Raw genomic sequence first — 22,145 nt, 5'->3', positions numbered from 1 at the left:
ATTTATAAAATTTTAGTAAATTGGGAATTTCTAAGAGGAATTTCTAAAATGTGATTTTAACGCATGTGCCAATTTCATACATGAAAGTCAGGTTTACAGACCGCATGTCACTTTAACTGAACATTTATTAATTCACTATCGAAAATCAATAGTCATTACGCCGAAGCAGAAACGACATACTGTTACACTTCGCTATCGTCAAGCCAGCTGACACATATTTTCAATAGCTAATCTCAGTCGTTAATTAACATCACTCGTTGATCTGCCTTGACGTTCGAAATTAGCTCGGCTAACCGTTTTAGGGTGTTAGGCGGAAGACCGACTCGATTGATTCCGAAACTTTTTAAATCTCCGCGAATCCTGATGAGGATTGCCGCGATATAGAGGGTTCGAACCACCGGCAGGGGGAGATTAACGGCGGTGCCCGTTAATTGTTTCAAGAGCACTCTAGAGAACTTTCTCTCTCCTCCTTTCTCCTTCTCTCTCTTCCTTCCGTCGATGTCGCATTGTTCCTTCTATATTAGCGTGCCGGTAGGTACTTGTCAGTCCCGTCTGCTACTACGCTCGTTGCGTTATAGCTAGACGATTCTTTCGGCCATTGTTTGCAGCAGACCACCGCCGACTCTGCATGAAACAGGGAAGAAAAGGGTTCGTAACAGTCGGTCGGGTTTGCCCATCCCTTGCGTAATGCGTCGCAATACGTTTTTTTATGTACAAAAATTATTCTTTTCTCCTGTATCTAACCGTAACATTACTGAGCACATACATTTATATGTATTGTCGCGTTGCAAGTCTGTAGTTCTGTGTATATTTTAATGACAAACCATTATCATGATATATACATAACTGAACATGTTATTATTTTAGAAAGAGGAAAATAAAATCATTAGTTAAAAATGATATTAAATACTATTGAAATAATATTATCTAGTATTGGACGATATTAAATAATACTAAAATCCATTAATGATATTAAAAAATTTAGAACGTACGATGAATATTTAGTTTACACATAGTTAACTAACAAATCGTTAAATTGGATGAACATGATGTTACAGTAAAAAGCATTTTCTTGTCACTCTCTCGATCTTTGTAAAACACGACGCGTTTCAAAGGTGAAGACTCAGCGCGTAGAAAGTTGGCCAGGTTTATCGCTCGGCGGTAAATGCAAAAGTAAAAAGGTTAGCCCAGTTTATCGATTTAAGAATCGGTGGTACGTTTTATGGCCAGGGGTACATTCGGTCTTGGCTATGTGGTGTAGCGTGCACGTACCGCCTCGAGATTGAACCGAAGTGACCCGACACGGCAACCCTCAGCTATGTACAACATAACATCGAAGTATTCGGACGCTTATCATGGAAGCCTTATCGTGGAACATGTTTATGAACACATTATTACATATTAGCTTTGTGCGCATGTGATACAATTTTATACCTTTGAATTCCGGTTTCTTTGAAGCTGATATTGTCCATTTTTTGTCCATTATAGAGATAGAAGGAATAATTACTGTTATTATACTGTTATGTAAATATGCAGTGTTGAATTGTTCACGAAGTTTAAAGAAGAATTATTGGATGTTTTAGTCAGTTAGATTTGTTAGTCTTAAAAAGTCCCTCGAACATTCTTTACTTCTAATTTCGAAAAAACGAATCTGAATATGAGAGAGAGGAAATATAACGTAAAGTAAGAGATGAAATGTAATAGATATTGTAGCGTGTTCTGTAGCGTATTTCGTGTTGGTAATTAAAGGATGCAGGAGACCAGAAACCCTTCAGTCTGGTAGCATATTCGCTTCCCATCTGATAACGTGACTAATTATAGAAAATATTCAGCTATGTGTAATTTCTCTAGAATATTATCAGACATGTCGTGTGAATGCTGGCATTCTTTCAAGTTTAATTTTATCATATCAAGCTCATTCATTAAATTTTGTTTTGTAATATTTTTTTTTCAAATCACACGCAAGACGTAGCAGTTTATATTTCTAGTTGATACAAATAAAAATTTTCCTAAGATGAATGTTGAAACATTAGTTCCAGACCTTCAACATTAACATAATTGTACAATACTTTGATGAATTTTCGATTGTCTTGAATTAATGAAAATTGCTTTAAGAGAAATTTGTAAAACGGTATGGAAATTATATCTTGTATGACGTTTCATAATGAAAATTTACACAAAATGAATGTCTGCAAGAGTGAAATGAATATTTACAATCAGGACGAGCTTATTTTAATATTGATTACCCGAATATTTTACTATCGGGTTATGAAGACTACTCGGTACCAGGATGGTTTTATGAAATATTCAGTTCCCTCTCCGGTAGGTATATAACATTCTCTTTCCTCGCATTACATTACCCAGGTTAGGAATCTTCTCTGAAAGGCGCACGTGCGCGAGAGTTAATGTTTCGGATGGAGCGTACAGTTTCGGGGATGCACGATAGTCGTTCAGCATCGGTTTATTTCCAAAAGATGTATGTAGATAGATGCAACGGAGTCTGGCATACATAGTACACATCGTACGTCGCATCGATTCCGTTTCCGATGGATTTCGTATTCGTCGCCGCGACTTCCAACGAATAGCGTCCTCGCTGTTAGAAGTGGAGTCGGGAAAGCGCAGCGGGAAACGTCTCGAGATAAGTCATCGTTCTTCCGCTTTTGTCCTGTGATGCACGCTACTGTTACGTGTACGAGATGAAACGACGTGCAAGTCTAAGAACTTCCTTCGAACCGAAATTCCACGTTTAGGCCCGGCGTCACTTGATCGAGTACTCGATTCTTCGGCATTGTTCCCGAAACTTACAAAATTAAATTCCTACCCCTGTTATCATTCAACCTTAGAAAGTTCTTTAGTGTAATCTTTATTATCCTATAATTATTCTGTTATAGATTAATTTGTAAGTACTGGAGATAAATACTTAAAGTAGTATACCAGAAACGAAAATATGTAGCAAATATAATGTTCAGTAATAACAGTCACATAAAGTATGTAGAAAATCTTCGGTGTATAAAAATAGTGTATCAGCTATTCGAAACACTCGTGTTCTACAAATCGGCGCTCAAGGATATTAATAATAACTGTACACCCACGTTAACAACTGCTCGGCTCGTCCTCGGTTAACGATAACGCGTGCATTCCCTGGTTTGGTTCGGAAACTCGGCTGATCGCATTCCTGTGTACGTGTTTTCGAGCACACGTATACCTCATGCCACGCCGTGATGATATGCTGCAGTGTACGAGATAGTTGGTACAGTCAACTTGTATTGCAGAAATGGAAGCAAGACTCGCTTCAAGCTTCAAAGCCGATTCCACATGCTGCACATAGCACTTTGCGTACGTGTATACTATACCAGGATCCAAAAGTTTACGAGCATAGAGTAAGTTAAATGCGTTGATGTTTCATATCACTTCCTCCATAGATTTTCATACAAAGTAAAACTTTTAACAAAATCTAAGTATGAATTTTTTAATTCACTATGGAGTTTGTAATATATTTTCATAATTTTTTGAACATTTATGTATACCTGTATTTCTCATATCTGAATGTACAAGATTCACAGTCTAATTATAAAGAACTTTAAGAGCATGTTTTGTGAGCTTTTGACAAAGTATAATTCGCAACAAGATCAACGAGTGATCGCACGTTGGATTTGTGCAGTGAACGACAGGGTAGATAAACTCGAGCTTTTGAATGGCATTGTACATAATTCATAGCGTGTGGGTCGCAGTAGTATAGATCTACGCTCACGCAGCCCACAGGGATAATCCGTGGAAAAAACGCGACCCATTTTTATCGTAGTACACGCATGACAATCCTTTTTAACTCCACAATGCATTATTGTCATAATTATAAAATCAATCAAAGATAATCAATTTTCGTAAACGTTTTATGTAAAAAACAAAATAATCATTATCTTGAACTGAATCATTGTTCATTAATTTCTTTAAGAGGAATATGTGTATTTATTATACAATACATCTCTGTAATGAATAATAAACAATTTTTCAACACAGTTCCCATCTTAATGTAGTTTATTGATGAATAAACAGAAGTGTAAGCGAAAAGTGCAACCTGTTGAGAATAAGTTAGAACTTGGCAGTCTGTTCTTATGGCTGATGTTTCATAATGGAGCCGATGAAGCAGTTTTCCGCTTCTTGGAAGGGATCCATGCGTTTTGCGAGCCAAAGGTTATTCAATTTTGAAGAGTCGCGAAGCGGAAGAACCCGATCTGTCTAAATTATATAATGTTACATTTATGAGAAAAATGTGAAGATCGTTATACGCACAGTTCGATGGACTTTTACTATCTTCATTTTCTAAAGTAATTACAATTCCTTGACTTGATATTAACGTCGAGATTGATATTTTCATTTCTATCTATTAATTTTATATTTATCACCCCATTAGTAGTTTGCTACATAATTTGGATTTGCTGTTCATTACTTAAATTAAACATAATAATTTATTTCCTTCTGGTTTACTAAGTGAATTTTCTATTACATGTACACTACTGTAATTTTTTTTCTATATTATTGAAATTGATTTAAAAAATGTGTAATAAACCTACACTGAATATTGTAGGGCAGATATGATTTCATATTGTCTAAGTAGATATACAGAACCAACTGATGCCAAGTAAACACGTCTACGCATCATCGACATCCACTTACAGTTGTTTTATGCTCTATTTTAATTAGCCGAATATTTCCACGTACTTTTCAATCATAAGAACTTGCTGTACTCGTTCTCTAACTACCTCTCACGCTAAATCGAACAAACAGGAAAGAAAAACAGAACTCGCTCGAGGTGATTTTTCTATTTCGGGAAGTTTGGCACGTTCCTCTTTCTCAACGTGAACCGAGGTATTTACGCTGTTTGAAACAGCGATGTTTAACCGCTTGGAAAGCGTAATCACGGTGTGTTGCAAATGCTAGGAAAACATCTTGTTTCTACCCTGAAGGTTATTCTGATATCACGCATCGGATAACCGGTTTGTTTGATAAAATGATCTCTCTAACAAGCTTCGAAATTCATCCTCTATTCATCTCTACTTTTTTCACCGTTTTTCTCTATTTTTACACCAGTTTTTTTATGCCAATTACACCCCTTATGCCAATACCGTTTTTCCTTCTTCTTAAGAGTAATTCGATTTGCCCATAAGTTGCAATTGCCGATAATTGTTTCATTCATTGCATCAACGGTACAGGGAGTGATAAAAAAGAGTTTCAATGTTTATTCGTGTTAAATCTTATTTCATCAATTAATGTTTAATAGTACTGAAAGAAGTCTAATTTTATTGGTACTAACTAATNCAGTATTACCCCTAATAGAAACATACTCTAGAACATACATACTAAGAAAAGCATTGAATGTAAATATATTGAGTGTTCCTATAAGTTATTTTAAGAGACATGTGTGCTTAAATCATTTATTTTCGTGTGATTTGTTTGGCACGTCTTTCTTGCAAATTTTCTTTGCACTATTTGGGTGTATTTAAAATATATTTAGGATATACTATTGGTTTTAATGAAGTTTGTGACATGCTAGCCTAAAGCATTTTACTTTTTTTCATAAGTAATTGCAGATTTATGAAATTGGTATTTCGAATGAATTTGTTGTATAGTTTCTGTTCTCTTGAAGCGATCATCGTTATGTTCCTGTGTCTCTTTGCAAGCCAGGAAACGTCCTTCTTCATTGATCTCTTTATCCTTCCGACGCGTCCGACTCTGAATTGCTCGGCTTTGCCGGAAATCTTGCTCAGTTCCCAAAGAATTTAGGTATTTCCAGCAAGTTCTTTTACAGAAAAGACGAGTAGTCACAATGATCCCGCAGGCAAAAACTCGATGGATTTTCGTCCACGGATCTAGCTAGCCGCATAGCCACAAGCACGATTCGCACGATTTAACCATTTCTTAGAACCTGTTCTTTGATGCCCGAGGAGCTTTCATAGTATTTTTCAAGTATTCAGGGACAGCTTCCTCTACGAATTCACATTTTAGTTTCCATTGAGTTTTAGAGCCTATTCTTCTTAGAATAATGCCTTATCCGAAACAATGAAATACAATGATGAGACACGATTTATTGTTACAAGTGAAGTTTTCAGTGAAACTTGAAAAGTTTACGACAAATTCTGTGTATCTTGAGAAGTATGTAAGTATAAAAAACGATATAGCTCATCATTCTTAATTATTTATATAGGTAATATATGTATGTACAAAGATTGATATTTATCAGTCGTTGACGCATAATTTGTATCCTTGTGAGAAACTGCATGGGTTTTTCTGAAACTGATGGGATCTTTTATTAGAGATTATAATCTGTAACAATAATTTATTGTGTATCCAAAAGATTTTATTAATCATCGTTCGCGGATGCCGAAACTTATTTCTCTTGGGAAGATTTAGTAAATTTCCAATTTTTGTGAATTCACAGTTCCTCCAATCCTGTTTCACGGGATCCCATGGAAAAAACACGACCAACTTCACTCCCGTCACGTAGCGGATGCATCCGAGGCAATTTTACGGTCGCATCATTCAGGCATTTTCATTTTCGGACCGCCGGTTGCGGTATTCCCGGTGTAACCGTTTCGTTGCCCACGCTCGCGTCATAAATCATGCACGCTTACACGTATTCTCATCCTCGCGCGGGTAGTGTTAGTATCCTCGGCTTGGTTGGCATTGTCCGCGAGATCTTCTTTCGGCGAACGCGGCGAGACGGTAGAAGTAGAAAAGTCGCGTTTTTCGGTCGCGTAAACGCGAAGAACTCGCCCTTTGAATAAATAGTCGCACGATATTAATTATGGGATGGTAGTTAGCATGCAAGCGACATCCACGTGCGCTGAAAAGCCAGGGATTTCTATAAAAAGAAACTTCCATATATATACGTAGATATAAGATGAAACGACTTACTATTTATCACTTTATGGGTGGTTTATCGGTTAATGTGAAAATTGCTTGAATCTCTACATATATAAGCAAAATAAATACAACTTTATAACGAGAAATACTAAAATATTGGAACATCTATTAACAAGAATTTATGGGACTGTCTGGTTTACAAAGGAAAAGGGATATAGTAGTTGAGATTAGAAAAGAATCGACAGATTGCAAAAAGCTTCCTCGAGCTGTACGTGCATCTCCAGTTAGAGGATATTGACGATAAGACGCGAGATTTTTCGTTTCTTTGTTCTTCTTTCTCGCAGCCCCTCCATTCTACGCGGATTCGACTTTAATAATTCACGTCACGCAATCTTCGATACGAAGCCAGCCGGAGGAAATACTCCTGGGGAATTTGCTTTCGTGGCACGCGGAAACAGCCTGAGACCGCGTGTCGATATATTTTATTTACTGCCCCTTTTTCCATTGATTCCTCGTCACTGGTTGATCTATGGATTTCCTTTCGGTATCGTTCGGCATCTGTTATTCGCACTTGCTAGCCTCTGTCGTATATCCTTGTATGTTCACTCGAGCGTCGTTAAATCTTGTCAAAATGTAGCTTAATCTCTTTTAGTTGTGTTTCAACACGACCTGAGACGAAACAGAGAAAACGTTGTGAAGTTATTGGATTTCACTTCACGTACAGGGATTGTCGCTTATTCTCATTATGGTGATTTTTACTTCGCGAAAAGGCTTGCGTTGGATGTTTTATTCTCAACTAGACTGAGAGTTAAAAGTGAATACACAGTTCTTAAAGAAGAATATTGTATCACATTTATTATTATATTTTTCTAATATCAAATAATATAATTTTGAATAGTGTTACGCGTGTGCAAAGTGAATAGAAGTAAATATCTATACCTCCCATGCATCTTTTAAACTATGTTTTTATGAATCAAGAATATTGGCAAAAAGTAGAGTAGAAAAATCTTTTATAAATATGTTTGCAATTTTGTGATTTGTCGAGTACATAAAATCTAAGATATGCCCTTACTTTCGACTGTAGTGGGATCACTATAAATTCCTTTTTCCGACGTAATGTCTCCTACATTTTTTTCTCACTAGAGGAATAGTGGCAATGTGAAGGATGTTAAACGTGACCCTTTTGCCAAATCTAGCCTTACATTTGCGAGTGTCTCGTGTTGCCATTAATTATTTCTCCAAATATTTTACTATTTATCCGGAAGATCACAACTGATTTAATGTTTATTAGTGGTACATATTTTAATCGATATGCTGCAAACGAATTCTGTTTCGTACTTATAGCTTGTTTTAATAATCTGCTAATTAAATCGATAAAATTCCGGTTACGATAAACATTTTTTGTTACGGTCTCAAAGGCGCTCTAGGGCGGTACAAAAAACGAATTTCCTCCTCAGGAAGCTTCTTTGCTATCCCCGTTCTTTGTTCCGAGTGAAATAAGACTAACGACGAAAGTAGACAAATTCAAAGGGGGATAATTCCTTTGCCCGAAGCCGACCCTAAAGTTTCCTTGAGAGGCGACTCTAAGAAGATTGAAATACCTGTGAAATAAATGCGCGTTGATTGGAAAAAGGGTCGCCAGAATTGGTCGTAACGAGTTTATCCACAAAACAGAAGCATTCACGGTGATAGGTTTTTAATTCGCGATAATAGTCTCCCGCAGACGATAGTTTGAAAAATATGAAACATTCTTACATGAACTTGCTACAGAAGCCTTACATTGGTTCAATTTAAAAATATTATTGCAATTAGTGTACTAACGTAATAAACAGACGAACACAATTACGATACAAACTTATGGATAATAAAGTTGCATACAGAAATCAAATGAAAAGTTCAAATAAGGGTCCAAAAAATTAAGATTATAATTCTACAAGAAAATGTAATGAATTTTCTTTAAATTTTATGTTTTATAATAACTAAAATGTTTTAAAGTATTAAAAACGTTTTTACGTAAAATACTTTATCATATACAGTATTTCAATTTTGATACTTCGAATCAATATTTTACAATTGTCACATCTGCATGATAAATTCTAGGATACGTTTATAACCATTAACAAGTAGATAAAAATGAGATTAAAGAGTTACAGTGCTATCAATAAAAATGTATCCTGCATATCGAAACTCCAGTTTACCGCGTATCATCTGAAATTATTCGACATTTGAAACTCATTCGCACGTTTTACGCGCGTTTTATAGCAGCTTTTTGCGCGCGCCTGTTCGTATGAGAATGTTACTGTTGATGAACGTGAACAATACCGTCATCATCGAGGATACAACGCGATTTTCACTTCTGGGGGCGCGTGAACGCGGCTGAGAACCATAGAAAATCCGATTATTCGAACCACTGCCTACTGTACGAGAGAGAAAGAGTAAGAGAAAGATTTCTCATTCTGTGCGATATGGTGGTACCGGATTTCTAAACCTGACATTGGATTTGTGGGAAAATTACAATATAACGCGCGCTCTTTGGGTAGAGCGGAACCTATGATAGCGCTTTTACACACGTAAAACATGCATACACGACACGGTATGAGAAATTGGCGAGGCGTGACACATCGTTCAAGCTTGTTCGATTAGTCTGCTTCCGCAGAATCTAATCATTTGGTGTTATGGTTCCTGAGTTTTATCTAGTAATCTACTTCTTTGTATTGAATAATCTATAGTAATAGAGACATAAGAGTTATTGCATTTTCTGTTATTGAATTGGGGATTAAAGTATAGGATAAAATTATTANACCAGAAATTTGATTACGATTCGTTAAATTCTTCGTTTAATTAGAGAATAATTTGAAATGGACTGGATTGTAATTTGGAACACAAATTGTATGCAAAATTCAGGTAGATAATGTAATGTTTAAGTATTAAATACTAAATATCGGGAAATTTATACAGAAATAAAATTAGATAATTACTGAACTGACAATATGAATATATTAATTTGAATGAATACCATGATTCAGAGCTGTGCACCACCAATTTATTTTATCTCTCTTTAATCTGTGTTGGAAAGAAAACTGAGAACTTTTCTCGTCGTTTAACATTTTTTGCCCAGTTCGTCTCTTTACGTACGATTCACAAAACCCAGAAGGCTAAATCGAATGCTAACAAGCGTTTCTGTAAGCCGGTAAACTACGAATTCCCTTTCCTTCCGGCTGGACATTCATTAAAGCGCAAGAAGAAAAAATTTCAAGGGAAGATATTAAAATTTCTTTGCACGTGGAGCGTAGGGTTAGGAAACGGCTACGAGGACGGGGCGAGGGAGGATTAAAGGAACGCGAATGTCCCGGTTATGAGTTTTACGAGCGACCGGATCGAACCAGAGAGAGCACTCTGCCAAAACTCGTTGAAAATTCCAATAACGCTAACGATTTTCTCTCGGACAAATGAGCTACTGGTATGCGCGGACGCGACGGGTATCTTCCGATACCGCGTGGCGTTCCGGATGCTCGCCCGAGCACTCAGGTCCCATCTCATCTCCTTATCAAATTCCTGTTCGATTTGCGGAAATATGCTGCTCTCACTCAGATCGTTGACGCGATTATCAATGGACCCTGGCATTCTGTTGCTTTCTCGCCTTGAGAAAAGCGTCAGCCTTGCGGAAACTTGTCGATTTTCGCCCATTATCCTGGACTCTCCTGTGCTAAGAAACCTGCACAACTTCTAAAGTTTGTAATCTTGATCAATACTTTAGCGTAGATTGCCTTGTTATAGTAATCGCTATAGCAATCACTTCTTTACTTATCCTCATTCTTTTTAAACTTACCAAGTTACAAAAAGCGAACAAGTTTGTAGAAAATTGATTACAGGTTCTGGTTATTATTTATCATAGGAGTTTTGTTTAGACGAGAAAAATGGAGTTCATGGAAGTTCCAATACAATTTTAATTTGAAGAGATCCTTACTTTTTAATATTATAATTAATATTCACAGATTAATTACATTTAGTTATATCACATTTCATTACATTTATTTGAAATTTTATGTCAACGGTAGGAATTAACACATTGCTTACTTAGTTTAGTTTTACCGTTTAAATCGCTGATCCTCTATCAAAGCTACTAACAGTAAGACTCTGCGGGTGGGAATTAAGAGGCGAGTAAAAGCTAGAGCCAGGAAAGAGGTTATTTACGACTGTGCTGGACGGCTTGGTGAATTAGTATCGCGGGTTGTAGGGGGCAGGAAAGATTATCCACGCGACGAAACGATTCGGCCACGATTTACAGGAAAGCCATTTTGCGGAATAAGAGTGTGCTCGAATCTGTTAACGAAGATAAGGATAGATTATAGACGCGGTGGTTAACTTCTATGTATGTATGCACGTAATGTAAAAAATGTAGCGGGACGGTGTACCATCTCGTTCGTTGAATTTTTATGGTTGTTCGCCGGCCCAGTTGGCTGTAACGCCCTCCCAGAAAGTACGATAGTATTATTACGCTCGGAGATCTTAAAATATTGCCTGCTCGTATATTTCATGTAAGTGGACGATTTTGCTGGCTTGGAACGATAGAGGAAAGGAAGAAGATAGGTTCGGAAGCGAGGAAACGCAGATCCAGATGATGCTTTCGTACCAAATGCGTTCCTCTTCCTTTCAATAAATATATTTTTGGTGCACGATGCAATTTACTCTTGCGGTCACGTAGTACGTATTTGTGACAGTTGTCTCTAAATTATTTTGTATCACAGAATCTTCTGGATTATATTTGAAACTAGGAATATTACTGAAACTCAATCGATCAATGTGAAGCGAAATGTACGTGAATATTTATTGAAAAAATTTAGTTTCGGGTCATAAAACGTAGTTTGCTATACAAAAACTAATCCATTATCAGAATTATAATTTCATGTTACTTCCACGTCTTTACAATCTTTCTTATGGTTTGATTACTAAAAATCAGACTTCGGCAACGATTTTTTGCGCGCTTAGTAAATGACTTCGGGGATTTAGTTGATTCTTGCTGGCTTCGCTTCGATTTCCAATGAAATATTCGGATGCAGTCCTGAAACAAATACAAACGTCGTTTCTTTTCTTCCTTATCCTTATTATTAAATTCCGTATTATTATACTATTACTATTATTTTTATACCAGTTGACTAAAACAGAGCTACATTACAAAATTTTCATAGTCGCGAAACAATTTTCGTTATCATTTACGTTTCTAAAGTAGTCTACAGGTATTCTGCTTGCTGGCTTTTTTCACTTTTTTATTTATCCTCATTGATTGTTTCCATAACGTAACTGTTATTTTCGTAACTTGTCTCCGTGCGGTGCAGTGTTTGATATTCGATCAGCCGGTAGCGGCGATTAATTGCGCGCGGACCGCTCGATGGAATTAAACTTTTCGCCTGTTAATTGCAGTTTGCGTACAGGATTATTAGATTCGCGGGCAGCGCAGCTCGTTTCGTGGCGCGTTTTGTCGATAACGATAGGCAAACAACTTTGCGGCACCACTTTTCGATTCCCATCGATGGACGGTATCGACTTAAATTAATTCCCCCGTATTGTTACACAATGTAACCGATTTGATTTCTGGTGCCAAACTTATTCGAACGCGATCTATCGATCGGGTGAGAGTTGACGGACGCACAATGTGGACTGCTCTGTTCATACTTACATACAGCGACGCGACGTAACGTCGCATCGCGTCGCGTCGACGAGATGACAAGATACACCCAGGTCGGAACTCGATTTCCCGGGAACGTCACCGAAGGCCGATAATTAACGCTTCGCATTGCGACGCGAATGAAATTATACCAGACGAAATATCTCTTCCCCTTCAGCGAGCCGGAAAGATGACGCAACCAATCCTCTGATTCGTCGCTACGACGAAGTACGAAATTTAAATTCATCACTGCTGATGAAAGGATTATATGATGATATATGTACACGTAAGAGGTATAATCACGTGTACGATAATTAAGAAAATTACATGCAAAAATATAAACCTGAATAAATTTTTCATCTGTTTTAATTGTACAAGGCATGCGGAAAATTGAGAAAGTATTTGAAGCCGGTATTTTATGCATTATAATCAATTACCGATAACAATTAAATGCATCATAGACAGATAATAATAGATTGACTGATATTTATATTCAATTGCATACATGAATATTTATATTATAACAATGCATTCATTTGGCAATAGTGTATTTAATTTGAATAAGAACATTTTCGGGTAAGGACAATTTTTTAATTAATAGAGTGATGAAAGAAATACTTGCACGTAGTCTTTGGTTTATGGAACCCTCGTATTCACGACGGAGTGAGAAACTCTTGTAACTCGACGTTCATTAACACACAACTCTCGCCCAACATCACTGTGGTCGTTGCGGGGTATCGTCGTCGCAAGTAACGACGAATAATTATACACGCCTAACGCGCTGCCGTAAAAACAGGATCAATGATTTCTCCGATTTCGTCTTACCATTACAAATGCTCGAACACAGTCGTATTCTAGTGGTTTCTATAATAAAAATATTTCTTACTAAAATTCGTAGGATTCAGAATTTCATTTAATTAAATTCGTGTGAAACATAATTGCTGTCGCTATATATATAACTAGATTATTAGTCTAATACGTTTACTACACAAAGTGAGAAATTTAACTAGGGATAAGTGACATTCATTGATTTTATGATGCGAGTTTTGAAAAAATTGAACGTCGTTAGTTGTTTATTCTGATTCATTCTATATGTATAATCCAGGAAGCCAATGCAGTCAGTATTTTATGGAAATGAGTTCAGTTGAATTTATAAATAAAATTAGAAATTATAAGAAAAAGTGGAACGTTATTTAGAAAATGAAATGAAATTACGTTTTCAATCTTTCTCGTAGCACACTATGTTTCTACTATCGATTATATTAGTTTTGCAAATAATTGCGTAGACGAATTGAATTTTTTACGTTGCCGATTAAAATGTTTGTTCCTATCTCCTGTATGCGCAATTTTGTTAGCAAGATAGGAGTGAGAGAATCATTTAGACTGTTCGTACAACACCGGAATACATCCTGCACGATACTGCTCGCGTAGTCGCGCGTACTCTGTCGTACTACACGTTAGGTAGGAAAGCAGCCAGGCACTCACGAGCTTTCCGACGTGGCAGGAAGAAAGGGTAGGTGGTACGAAGAGTATGGGAAGAGCAAAAAGGGGGGAAAGAGAGACGACCGGGTTGACGGTGGGAAACGCGAAAGAGAAAGGGGGTAGACGATGGTGTATATCGGCGGGATGGTGGAGAGTTCGAAGGTGGCGGGTGCGGAAGAAGACGAAGAGGAAGGGGGGACGTATAGTAGTAGCGTCGTCAGTATCTACCTGCTGCACCGGTAGCCGAGGATATAGACGAGGGGGTTATTCCACCTACACAAGGGAAACTGTGCCGGTAGCCGGGTGCTTTGGTGGCAATGGATAGTGGTTGAAGGGTAGAGGAGAGAATCCAGTGGTGCCGGGTTGCGTCGATGGTGGAGACTCCGCTCTCGATGGTAGTAGTAAGGACAGTGGTTGGTGATAGTGTCGTGGTAGAGGAAGAGATGGTGGTAGGTAGTGGTTGGTAGTGGTGGCGAGCGCTTTGGCGTGGTAGTCGCGTAGAAGCGGTGACGCGGATTCGTGGTATGTAGTGGTAGTGGTAGTGGTTGCGAAGGTAGTGGTAGTTGTAGTAACGGCAGGGGTGGTAGGTGGCGGCGGCGGTGGTGGTGGTGGTGGTGGAGGAGAGGGTGCGGCATCGTCGATGGTGGTTGTGTTGCTGGTGGAGGAGGCATGGGTTGGTTCCAGTGTTCGCGCGGCCGCTCCCTGTCGCACACGAACGACTTCACCCCAACGCTGCCGGCGTTGCGACGCTCTCGCAGTCCGCCGCCAAAAACGTGCTCGCGGAAAATACGGAAGTGTCCGTTCATCCTTTGATACGTTCGCTCGTGTGCCGTTTACCTCATCCGCTCCACACCGTTCCGTCGGTTCTTCTAGGTAGTCTCCCTTCGCGGAACTGTTCAACTACGTGCGGATCGTTCTCGCGGGTCGAGAAGGCTGCGTGCGAAAACGCGTGGATGACGCGAGACGCGTACCAAGTGTGAACACAGGAAATTGGAGCCGTGTTGCTCGTCCGGTTTTTATCGTGCCCGCTCGACACGTGGACCTTTTCCGCTGTTGCTCGCGCAAAAGTGCGCTCGATTGTGCCACGTATCGGTGTCTTCGTCTGTGGATAATCTTAGATAATTAGTTCTGCTTAAATCAGTTTTGTCTGGAAACGTTCTTGTTTTTGTGTGGATGTTTGAAACACTGTGAAGGAAAGCGGATTTGTTGCGTATTTTAGTGTATAAATTTTATATCTTCGTATTATTCCTACCTCAGTGAATGTAATCTATCGTGTCGATTCTATTTAATTAAATTCGTTGAAACACATATCAGAAGCAGTGACCACGGTGCAAACCAACAAGTGTCTTAAATCAACAAGTCGAAAGTAGCAAGCTCACGGCGGATATCGGAGTCTCCTCTTCAAAGAAAATTGTCCTTCTATCGCTAATTGTCGTTCTATCGACGGATAGTGTCTAATGTCGAGCGATAAATTTTCCAATCGTATGAAGATGGACAAGACCTTGTATGGGATAATGACGAAGCACTGAACGTAATTGCAGCAGGTGCAGTTGTGCCATACCAGGGGACTCGAACAATCGACGTCCAGAGACACACGGAGCGAGGTGTCGACACGTGCCGCTGACTCGTTCCTAAAACGCGTGCGCTGTTTTCGTTAATAATTGATGCTTAAAGCAAGCCAAGAGACGTTGCGAGTCCCGTAGAAAGCGACAGAAATACGTTTTACTCTTCCGTGATAAAATTACAAGGGACTCGGATCTGTTATATATAACATTTTAGGATCCTTCCCAGCGTCACGTGTTTGAAAAAAGTTAAACGACCGCATCGTTGCTTCTTCAGACACCGCGTGTCGCGTTCGCAAGAAATTTCGAAAGAAAGCTTACTTTCATGGAGAAAAGAGCGTTCGATGCACCTTGAAAGGATACGAGAAAAACTTGCACGCTTCCCGCATCGAATATTGATAAGGCGGTTGGCGACGCGTTTCGGTTTCGCTTAAAATCGAGTGGACGGAATAGAAGAAAAACGAAATCAGAGATAATCGCGATATTCACTGCGCGCCCCCATCCCGTCGTTCGTTCATCAGCGGACAATAAATTATTGCCCGGTTGCATATCAACGATATCGATTTTCACGGAAGTTTTTTACTGGCCTGATCCACGACCGGAACGTAAATGACGTAACCTGAGTCTCTTCAACGGGGCTGAAGCGTGTTTCGCGATAAATCTCTGAGCCGAGGGCAGAGTGCGTGAAATTCGCGTCACACCAGGGACCATTATCCTGCAGGACGAAACGCGTTAATTATTCTCGCGGAAGGATGCATGATAATCGTGGCACGCGGAAACTGGTCTTCGTTCCTCGACGAGTCATCTCCGGACCACGTTATTAATGACTGTAATCGAAGGATCAAACCATTTGGTAGAACAATTTTCTAATAATCGTCTATTCGCACATGTGAACGTTTTATCAACCTGACCAATCTTTTGATACCCTTATTCGATTGGATATATCGCATTGGATACCTTTTGGATTATTTTTACTCGAAACCGTCGAGCTTCTCAACAAGAGGACCAAGTACATCCAGGCTATAATTGTCGCACGAACGGTGAACAATTTTGGAACATTTAATCGATATCACTGTCGAAGAAGTGGCGAATACCAATCGTACAAATGTCATCGATCACTGGGGAGCATTAAGACTTCCCTGTTGTCGGTCGGAGTAACCTCGTCGTCGTTGCTCGTGTTTCTCGTTCTCATCGTAGCCATCGAATTCCAATTATGTCGCAGCAGCACCGAAGAGGCTCTGTACACACTGGGAACAGTAGTCCCGTCCCCAGTCATCTGGCCACGAACGCGGCTGTCTCCACCTCTCACGAGGTACAGACGAGAGGGATACCTTTGCCTGGAATGGTACCGTCGCGCTCTATTCACGGCAATCCTATGCATGGGAATCCGATCCACGGGTTCGTCAACCCTCTCGGACCTGCCGGTCTCGTTCATTCCCCGCCTACGCATCAGTCGGTCCTGTCCGGCATTTCTCATCATTCATCGGTCGTCCATCAAGGTACCATATCGCTTGGTCGTCGTGATCGAGCTACGAGATCGTCCAAAAGTCAACAAAAACGAATAAGAAAGTGTTTTACCGAAGAAGAATCGATCAAGTGGGGGTAGCTCGTAAGAAGTAATCTTCGTTTTTCAGTCCGGTCTGATTGCACCGTGTTTTTGACGCTGTTTGAGTTCCACTCGGAACGGTCCATCGTGTTCCGCTCTGACCTCAGGGTGGGTCCGTTTTATCGCAGAAGTGCTTGTACGTGGGATTACTCTGCAATTATTGAATGGATTGGCAATTGTGCCGCGATGAAGAATAAGAAAAATCGTGGTTTGCGAGAAAAGCAGCATAAAATATTGGCTGAAAATGAATCAGAATTATAAATCAATTGATATGAAATTCTCTGTGGTTTTACACGGAACGAGTCTCGGAGCCAGCAGTCTTTGATAAATATTTTATTAAAACCTTATGAATTACTTTTGTAAAGAGAACTATATTGTCCGTTTTTATTACTTTATATTTCCTATTCATTAAATTTACTCAAATAACATGCAAAGACAGTCTTATGTAGACTTACTGTTGAATACAGTGTGTTAAATTATTCAGTGCTGGCGCCTATTCATGGAATTAAGTAATTACACTGCTTGTTCATATAAAAAATCCGATTTGGTCGAGATTAAAATTCAGCTGCAGATTAAAATCGTCAATCAGTTCGAAAAACGGTCCTTAAATAAATAGTTACCAGCGTTTTTTCCTCTCGTTGCTTTTTAACCTTTGAAAGAGTCGTTCCAAAACACGAGTGTTTGATCAATTCAATTTGTCCTATATCTCGAATAAAAAAAATCGCTGGCACAGTCGCAAGAAAATTTCACGTCACCACGACGTGCACGTGTATAAATTGAATTATTTTTTTTACAGTTGTAGCGTATTTGTGAAAAAATATGACAGTATAGGGTCATACAGTCTGGACTGAAAAAGATCACATCAAAGCTTACTCGGCGTTTACATGTTCCGGTCGTTTCCAATTATTCTAAAAGTCAGGGCGGAAACACGGCCGACGCTAGAATGAAATTGCAACATTTTTTTTTCTTCATTTCATCTTCGTACCTGAGATAGTTCAAGCGTGTTTTCGAGCTACAACCACGTACTTAACTGTTACAATGAACGCTGGGTCTCGCGTTTGATCTGTTCTTCCCTTATATGTTTCTGTAGGCACTCTGCTCGCAAACATGCTACAGAAGTCCTATTTCCAATTAGTTTATTCTTCTCCTTGTACAGCTTGTAAATCTATTATGATATAGTTTCTTCTACCCAAAATTGTTTATTATTATCGCATAATGATTTCTTTCACATTTCTAAATTCATCGTCAGTAACACTACACATACATTTTCAAATTCATATTTATACATTATCAAGTACTAATCTATAAGTACATAAAGTTTTGCATAGTGAAAAAAGTTTATCAGCAAAATATATTTTATCCAGTAATTAGTATATTAGAATATTGAAATTCGTATACAAAACACATTACATTAGAATTAAGTATTAAAATTGGAAAGTTTAAGTTTCCAAATATGTTTCATAATTTGAAAATATCTATCTACCATATTTCACGTAAAATTCTGAGTGTATTTGACACGCGGAAGTTATCCGAAACTATTTGAGAATTTTAAGGCGAGACCCGACGTTCCTTGGAACTCAATCCACGATCGATCTCCCTGAACTTTGTTAAACTCGCCTTCTTCGGCGATCTCGCCGCGACGTGCGATCCGCGACCAAGCGGGTCCACCGTAGCCAATCCGTCACACACGAGAGCGCACTTCTCGTTCGATTCGAAGGCGCGGACAAGATACAACCGCCCGGGTCGCCGTATTCCTCGCACGGGTCTCCACTGAGAACGGCAATGAGTTCCGGTCACGGAACCCCTCAAGATTCGCCCCACGCGGTAAGACACCGCAGGGACTCGGAACACTCGTCCGGCGTCGGTTCGCGGCGCGGCTCTTCGGACATCGTCTCGCCCATGCCTCCTGAGGCTCCCTCGGGGTCGCCGGATGGACGGGCTTCCCGTCGACGATCGGACTACAGTCCCCATCAGGGTAAGCTCCTTTCCTTTTCGGCTCGTCACGCAGCCGCAACTGTGTAATGCGCGGCCAAATTATTTTCACCTTCCATCTTCGTCTTGCTTTAAGCAGCTTTCAGTTTCTACAAATGGAGCTCATTTTATTATATTAACGAACTATTCTATTATGCATTACAAGGCAAATTATGATATAACGAGTTTGGAGAACGTATGAGTTTATCCTGTGAGGTACAATACTTCGTCCCGTTAACGAGATATCAGCTGATCGGCGTATGTACGTGACGTACGTACATACATTTTGACGATATTTCATTAATATATAATGATCAAATTGGATCTGACATAATTTATTTCTTTCAATTTATGTTTGGAACTGTCTGTATACCTCGTGTAAAACAGTATTAAAATTAGGTATGAAATGAATAAAATATTTATATATTATAGAAAATCGGCTGACATTTCAATCTTAATTAAAATTCAGGTTATTTTAAAAACTAATTTACGGAATAATCAAAATGAAACTATTTCCGGACCTTATTTTGTTCGGAAATTCGGAAGTTTCAAACGCAAAGGTTACAACTACGTACATAATCCTAAGGAAACATTGCAAGCATTCAGCAAATTCTTTCCAATCCATTTTCGATCTGGCGAAACTTTCTCGTAGTGGCAACTGGTAACTTTGTAATGTGCACTGGAAATGTATCGGCTACTATCTATGTACAGAAAGTAGCTTCTGCTCAAAGGAAGTGTTCGCCAGACTTTGAGCGAATCGCATGTACAATTTAATAGTCCCGTATCCTCTTCCTGAAATATTCATCGCGTTTCGAGGTTGCCTTTGAATCCTTAAATAAGAGCACGGGAACGATTTTCCTGTCCTGGATGATTCGGATTCTTCTTCTCTTCTCCAAAGTTACGTCCCAGTCAGGTGTAATATCTTATTTGTCGGAAAATTTCGCAAACCACGAAATACCGTCGAGTTTTTCCAAGAGCATGTAACTTAAAAAATATTCAAACGTATTTAACCTGCAGGTATTTAAATTGACGGATGCCATGGGAACTTTTTAAATTGTTAATCGACGTCAATTTCTCTGTTAGTTGAAATTGATCCGTAAAAGCCACGCGGACGGTAATTAAATGAAATGTTAACGAATCCATTTGCGTGTAACCATGAAAAGCGCAAGCTCGATGAATTTGTTAAAGTTCGATTAAGCAGAGAATAATTAATTTTTCCGATGAACGGAGACCTTCTTCATTATTTACACTACGAAACTTCGTTCCATCGCGGAAAAGTACGTATTTGCTACCGCAGCGGAAAAGGGAAAACGGAAGTGTTAATAAATCGCATTTCCTGATTGACTCGCTGTTTGTAATTAATCAAGTTGATAACTTGATCTCAATTTAAATGAAATGAATATTCGAGTGGTGGTAGCACGTCGAATTTTTATTGACATAAATCAAAATAAAATGTTTCGGTGTGTAAGTACATATATGGTACTCTACGCTGCAGGTGCGATAACGAAGAAGGAAACTTAGATGATTTTAATCACATTCCGTTTAACGATCATGTCAAATTTGAATATGAAATAATAATGTACTTACTAAACTGTTTTATTGCATGTAACTACATATTCAGCGTTAATACTAACTGAATTGCAGATTTATACATTTAATGCAATAATATTCAATACTAATTTTCAATACGAATAATCAATACCAATATTGATTATCAGATCGAGGTACTTAATATTAATACTGTATGTTACTGTTCACTCGCAGTGTACGTGTCACGTGTACACCTGTGTATAATTTATATAATTTTGCCTACCAGGTACTTTGTGTAATTATTTGTAACGAATGTTATAAAGATTTCTGACGCATTTATGTGCAATATAATAAACGTTCTAAGGAATCAAATTTACACGACGTTGTTGAAAAATTAAAGCAAATTTGTTATATAACAAATTTTGTCAAATTTTGTTAAATTTTGTTATACAACAAATTTGCTTTAATCTTTCAACAACGTCGTGTAAATTCAATTCCTTAGTCAATTATATTGCACATAAGTGCACTTAAATGTACATAAATGCGTCAGAAATCTTTATAACATTCGTTACAAGTAATTACACAAAGTGCTTGTTACACGTTAGCTTCGATGAGTTCACTTTAAACTCTAAACGAATAAACAAGAGCACAGCGGCAGTCGCAGCGATATTTACATGCGATTTGCATCGTACTTGGCCCTAAATTGTCCCGACACCTCGTTACCGTAGGGGCTGCAGCGACATCGAAGTATTTACGCTACTCGTTGCGTCGCCTCGTCGCGAGACGGTCGAGCGCATTAAGATGCCCGCGTCGAATAAGGATGGTAGGGCTGGCGAGAAGCAACGTTCGAGGAGAGACGCGCTGCTTTGCGCGGCGTAGCGAGCCTCCTTAGCTTCTTCGCATCGATTTGCATAGAAAGTGTCCGTTTTCCCCGGTGGGAAACGCGGCGGCAGCGCGGCGGCGTGAAGAAGGCACCGTGGAGAGCCAATTAAAATGGCGATCCAATTCCGCGCCCTGATCTTTTGCCGAACCATTTTCATCTCGTTTCGCTGACATGTCTATCCCCGTGTCTGTCGTTTCGCGCTGAACGCCCGGAAAATGTGAACGAAAAATAGAGGAGTTGGTTGAATCTAAGGCTTGCTCAGTAAACTCCTCGAGTCCTTATTTCAACGCGTTTCATCCAATTCGGTCGGAATTTAGGGAGTTTGAATTGAATTTCGTGACACTGAATGTCTAATTCGTTCTTAGTAAAGAGGTGTTAATATCTGATATTTTAGGATTGTTCCATTTCCGTCTATATCAATTCTTCCTTACCTGTACCTGATTCATTATTTGCATAGTCCTTGCGAATGTTTACCGATTTAGATAGATACGGATTTGACAGTCTATATTCGCTGCCTTCTTCACGCTTCTTTACACTAGTACGTTCACTTCGTGTTTAGTTCAATTTCAAACAGAGGAGGTGCTC

The 22,145-nt window shown here is 39.0% G+C and overlaps 1 protein-coding gene and 1 long non-coding RNA gene across 12 annotated transcripts in view; one reads left to right on the top strand and one right to left on the bottom strand.

Moving 5' to 3' along the window:
- LOC108630328 (dystrophin, isoforms A/C/F/G/H) overlaps window positions 1-22,145 on the top strand; it is a 447,367-nt gene that overhangs the window by 115,494 nt on the left and 309,728 nt on the right. The window lies entirely within an intron of this gene.
- On the bottom strand, window positions 10,883-14,578 carry LOC113464984 (uncharacterized). The gene is made up of 3 exons (XR_003389826.1): window positions 13,742-14,578; window positions 12,079-13,390; window positions 10,883-11,923 (listed from the first exon to the last, which is right to left on the bottom strand). It is a non-coding gene; the product is annotated as an uncharacterized LOC113464984 (long non-coding RNA).

This window comes from Ceratina calcarata, unplaced genomic scaffold (genome assembly GCF_001652005.2).
Source record: "Ceratina calcarata isolate Rehan_Ccalc_2016 unplaced genomic scaffold, ASM165200v1 scaffold72.2, whole genome shotgun sequence".
NCBI classification, from domain to species: domain Eukaryota; kingdom Metazoa; phylum Arthropoda; class Insecta; order Hymenoptera; family Apidae; genus Ceratina; species Ceratina calcarata.
This window is presented reverse-complemented; position numbering and strand designations above follow the sequence as displayed.